Source organism: Dermacentor variabilis, chromosome 3 (assembly GCF_050947875.1).
Source record: "Dermacentor variabilis isolate Ectoservices chromosome 3, ASM5094787v1, whole genome shotgun sequence".
Lineage (NCBI taxonomy): Eukaryota > Metazoa > Arthropoda > Arachnida > Ixodida > Ixodidae > Dermacentor > Dermacentor variabilis.
The window spans coordinates 229,119,594-229,125,380 of NC_134570.1; the positions used below are offsets into that span (position 1 = coordinate 229,119,594).

The 5,787-nt window shown below is 44.1% G+C and overlaps 1 long non-coding RNA gene across 1 annotated transcript; it reads right to left on the reverse strand.

Moving 5' to 3' along the window:
- Positions 1-751: 751 nt before the first annotated feature.
- On the reverse strand, positions 752-4,182 carry LOC142576690 (uncharacterized). Its single transcript, XR_012826924.1, has 3 exons — positions 3,780-4,182; positions 1,774-1,982; positions 752-942 (listed from the first exon to the last, which is right to left on the reverse strand). It is a non-coding gene; the product is annotated as an uncharacterized LOC142576690 (long non-coding RNA).
- Positions 4,183-5,787: the final 1,605 nt, after the last annotated feature.

Genomic DNA, 5,787 nt, shown 5'->3' on the forward strand with positions numbered 1-5,787 from the left:
AGTGAGTGCACGTACACACTGCCCCAAGTTCCTCGTGGACTTGATGGTGCAGGGAAAGCCAGTCGAGTTTGAGGTGGACACAGGTACGGCATGCTCCCTCATAAGCGAGGACACGGACTACAGAATGTGGAAGAAAAACACTTCGTGACTTTCATGTGAGCCGCTCGATTTGCGCACATGGTCAGCAAAGGAATTACACGTCCTGGGCTCCGCACAAGTTCGTGTGACCCTTACAAAAATTTTTAGTAACATTTTATAAACCGTCTTTAGACAAACGTTACTAGAACCTATCGACATTCTATAAACCGTCTTTAGACACCGTAACAACTTCCTAGTAACCTCCTACCGACTATTGGCCACCGATATTGAATTGAAAGTATAGATATAAAATGTCGATAGAATTCTTACCGACTGCTTATTATCTTATGTCGTTAGAAAGTGTCAACTGTGAAGCGACTATTTATTGACCACCTTTATACATCCTAACAACTTGCTAGTAACATCCTGTCGACTATTCGCCACAGATAGTTGACAGGATGTTACTAGGAAGTCGTTAGGATGTATAAAGGTGGTTAATAAATAGTCGCTTCACAGTTTTTAGGAAGTACATAAAAATTTTATTCAGAGGTAATTACTTTTGCAATTATATATTGCAAAAATAAGCTTTGATTATCTCTGAATAAAATTTTTATTTGCTTCCTAAAAACTGTGCAGCGACTATTTATTAACCACCTTTATATATTCTAACGACTTGCTAGTAACATCCTGTCAACTATCTGTCTGTGGCGAATAGTGATTGCCAAGTGGCTAGGTGTGGCATGCAACAGAAGAAGACAGGTTTCCATTTGTGCTTGAACACATCCATTTAATATCCCCGGGCTAGTAAGGAGGACGAGTTCTCCAGCTGCCCTGGAAGTAGGCTGAAATGTTGCGTTGTGTAGTCTAGAAAAGAGAAGAAAAAAGGCAATATATTAGTTTTGCTACAGTGACATTGCAACACACCATGCATCTGTTTCTTAAAAAGGAAGTGCACAAGAGACAAGCTTTCAACCCTGTGAGCTCTAAACATCTCCACCTATTTTGTGCAAAGTCCTAAAAATGCATGAAATGACTGAATTAGTGCATTAAAGCTGGGAGCGTGATGGAAGTGCGTAACACCAACAGATGCACGACACATAAACTCTATCATACCAATTGTCATCTACAAACAAAAGCTGTAAATCAACTTCAGTTTAATGAACTTCGATATTCGTACTGTGACCAGTAAATGGAAGTTTCATGTGTGAATTATCTTAGGAAAGGCAAGGTGCCAGTCATAACTGTGCTGCAGCTTTGCTTGGGCACAGGTACATAGAAGAGTTGACTTTTGTGTTGCACTTAAGAACCACGAAATGATACAAGCAACATGTAAGCAGTTGAACAGGCATTATGGACGTTCTACAGCAAGATTAGAAAATGCCTTTGCTGTGCAGGCAGACATTGTCAAAGTGAGCTTGTTACTAAACATGTTAGCTTTCCACAAGACAGAATATATTATCAGTGCATTCATATGACCAGGGCCTCTATCACAAAAATACATATGCCAACAGTAATGACAATTTTCTAGTTATGGTGGCAAAGTTTGCATTATAATATGCTATTATAATCAGGTTAATAGCTACTTTAGCAGGAAAGAAAGGAGTATACCCTAAGATAGCACTGAAATTGCCATGAAAGGAGTTTTGTTGAAAACTGCACAAAGAATATTAAGATGCTTCTTTGTGACACACATACCTACTATGGTGTCGACCTTCTTGGAATGCAACGGATCCTTCTGTGGAAGGCATTTGACAGCCGCCCAAAGAAGGACCTCCTTCAACGTCTTCTATTGAAAAAGGAGCTTTAAGGAGGCCCTCTGCGAAGTGAAAGCCTGAGTTGTTAGCATCCAGGCACAGCCTCTTCAGCAGGCCCTTTTCAACGTATACACCGTCACCGATGTCTACCTGTGAAAGAATACAACAACCACAGATTCATTTTATACACGTTTGATCAAGGAATGGTTAGGAAGTAGGGTAAGGTTTGCAAAAACGGAAGTCGCTGCTTCTTGTTGATTCGGTTTAGAGAACAAAGCAGCCTTACGTATACCATACATGCATTGTACTGAGCTGTGTACTTTTACGTAAGACTAGAAAGTATTGGGAACTTCAATGCGAAAGAAAGACATGCATCTGCCTAGAACGAAGCAAATGTGTGCCACCCCTTGACACAGAGTGAGATCTGGTGCTGTTTTAGTGATTAGCAGACATTGAAAGCTTCAAGCCTCACCGAGTATTGGGCCAAGCTGTGCTCGATTAGTGACACACAAGTGCTCGAGAACTTCAAACAAGATGCAATTGTCTTCAAATACAATTCTGACTTCCCCTTGCAGACATGCAGTTTTCAATTTACTGACTGCACTTGGGTGTAAAGATTTTGTCTGACAGAGTGAATAAACCACATACACAAGCAGCACTTTCATAGTTAGCATAGTCTTTAATAGGTACAGATACCTTCAATTTAGAAAGCCCTGTATATTGGGCCTCATCAAACTAATTTCACAAAAGGTTTCTCAAGGTAGAAGCATAGAACTTTAGTCATTAGAACACAGGTGAAAGGAGTTAATTATTGCAATTATTACTGAAAATTAAATTTTAGACAGCTCATCCCAATGAGAAAGTGATGCAAGCAGTTTGTACATGCCACATAAGCATTTAGATATCAAAAATAGGGATTAGAGAAAACTTTCCCTTAGAGGTTCATTAGTACAAGCAGCCATGCCCTCGAGGAGACATAACTTCTTTTTCTGTAGGCAGAAAGAGGCTCGAGTATTTTATTGACACATATATGTGCCCATGCATATATGTCATCTCTGTTGCAAACCTTTTTTTCATGTACATGCAAGGTGTGTTTATAACATCTCATTGTGCACAAAATTTGCGTAATAATTTAAAGACCGCGATTTTGTAGCGATGGTATTCCTTTTCGCTATTCGTTAGTAGGCTGACCGACGCCCCGGCCCGTGCTACGTACTGCAGCTGCCGGCCGTTAGCGGTGGGCGAGAAGAGTGATATAGAATCGAGGGGTAAGTATCGCTACAAAATCGCAGTCTTCAAATTATTACGCACTGCCGTAACCTACGATTGCAAGAGCTGACATATCGTTATTAAGATTTGGTTGGTGTGTCTTTCTTAAAGGCCGGCGTCTGATTGAAATGTCTAGATTAAAAATGCACCTCGTTATTGTAATATCGGCCTATATCCGCTCTGTAACATAGAAGACAAATACGCGAAGACACTCAAGAACATAAACAATACACACAGGTTCTCGCGACACGGACCTCCAAACCGAACTATATACATACAAAAATCTCCATACAAGCTTCTATCTGCTTAAGCGTCAAACATAGCAATCGTGTGTCAACGCGCGAAGCCCATGACACATCGACGCATACATTACACATGTACTGTACTTGCTGGAATGCCCATATAGCGAATAACTTCTTGCCAGGAAACTACCGAACGAACACCAACTTTCAATGTATTTTCATAATTGTGTGCCCATTCAGGCATAGCAATCAAGGCGGGTAGCAGAATGCAAGTACGCTTTAACATCAGAGGAAGCTTTCGTGAAATTGCTTGCTAAATGTGCACAGCAACATGGCTAACATACGATAGGAAAGCGCTTTGCTCTAGCTAGTTACACAACGCTCATTACGTAAATCATAAGCTTCAAGAATGCGCGCAAGCGCCAAACTTGCTTACCTTTCAAGACTTGCCAAACGCTCCTTCGTCTAACAGGTACAGAGGCACCGACGTTTCTCTGGCGCAAGCACTGTAGAACTTCCGATGAACTCCAGCTCCACAAAAGCACAACCTTCAACAGTCTTCCATACACTACGATTCGAAGCCCCAGTACTATTTCACGAGAGCGCGGGCAGGCAGCTCGGCAGAACAAAGGCAGCTCGGACGGGCGCTGTACTAGGGCACTCACTGACGACACTGGTGGATCGCTCGAAACACACGGCGAACTAATGGCGTTACACGAGTCCGGAGGGTTTGGGATGGTTACTGCACACGACAAGGAGCACGTTTTGTCTAGGCACTTCTAAAATATAACTCAAATACCACCTTACTGCAAGGAGCATTTACTACAACCAACGTGGTGTGTCGACGAAACAAATACTGCAGTAGCGCCACTCTGCGGTTTTTTAGAAAAATGTATCTTAAATGAAAAAATTGCGTGTTTTTTCCTAATAACATTTGATAGAGTCCTTTAATAGATTTGTTTGGTCCAAAAGTGTGTACTTTGTACTTTGTGATACGAAGTTTAAGGAAATGTATATATAATAAAAACTAAGCGGATGTTGCCTTCAAGATTCGCAATTGCTTCAGGTGCATGCAGGTTGCAAAAGCACGGCCTTCGAGATCAGAATTTGTCACCCAAAGGAAGCCGTAGTGGAGGCGGAGAAGCATTTAGGCCCCAATCGTTGAGTTTACAGTGCCTAGGTAGGCTTCCTTATTTATAAAGAGTATACGGGGACTTCAGCCGAACCATGAGCGAGCTATACAGACACACGCGGTACGATTCGGTGTCCGATCCGACGTGCGGCGCTGCATGCTACGGCATGAGCGGCGCGTAAGCTCCGCCCACATCCAGCTCCCCAGCTTGAGTTCATATCCACGTCGAGAAACGCAATATAAACAACTCTGCACAACACTGCTTCGCATTACGCGAGCGCTGTCGATAAAATTATGCCCCTGTGAGTGACAGAACACTTCGCGACGGGCGCGTTGTCCACTGACGGCTCCGCTAAAACCAGCGATAGGGCCGGTAGGCATAGCTAGGCGGACGTTGCAGCCGACGGTGCTTGCGATCCAGCCCGAGCTCGTCGAAGAGTGCTTATTTTTGCCAAAACAATTAACACTGTACACTTAGGTCGGCCGTAATTAAATACAGTTGGTTTACTCGACGCAGTCGTTGCGAAGGGCAAACGTGCAAGCGAAGCGAGCGGCCTCGCCCAGACGGTCGGTGTGTGATGTCTGCTCGCGAAATGCCCTCGCGTCACGGCTCCCGATCTCACCAGTAGCTTAGTGCTAGTGTACAAGGCGCTGGTTTGCATAACAGGCACACGTTCGAGATAATTTTACTGAACTGGTAACTATTTCATGTCAGAAACAAACTGCTGCAGGCAAGGAAAAAGAATAACTGCGAGAAACCGGCCAGCCAGCACCGCCTCCGTGGAGGGAACGTCAGAGAACGTCACATGCCAGCCGCGCTGCCATTGGCTGCGGCCAGACGACGGTGCAGTTGTCGGACACGTCGGACGATGAAAATCTGCCCGGCTTGTCGCATGCCGGACGTCCGAACCGGCGCTTCGGCACGGCAAAACACCTCGATTCGGGCTGCAGTTTCGGCGCGTCGGACGCCGGATCGGACACCGAACCGGACCGTGTGTCTCCCGCTTTAGTTGGCGAACACGAGCCGATCAGCGCGCCGTCCGTGCAGCTCCGTCTAGTGCTATGGTGCATGGCCTACGGGCTTCTTTGACACCTACTAAGCACAAATTCATGATCACCGCTCATATACACGCTTCCCATGGCATTAGCTGTCGTGTTTTCGAGAATACGTGCCCTCATCTCGAATTGGTGAGACCATATTTCCTCTTAGCGTCCGGTATTAGAAGCAATTTTTTTCTATAAACATTCTACTATCATCTGTTACTAGGAAGTTGATTAAAAATGAGGAAAACAGTTACTGTGAAAAAAAACA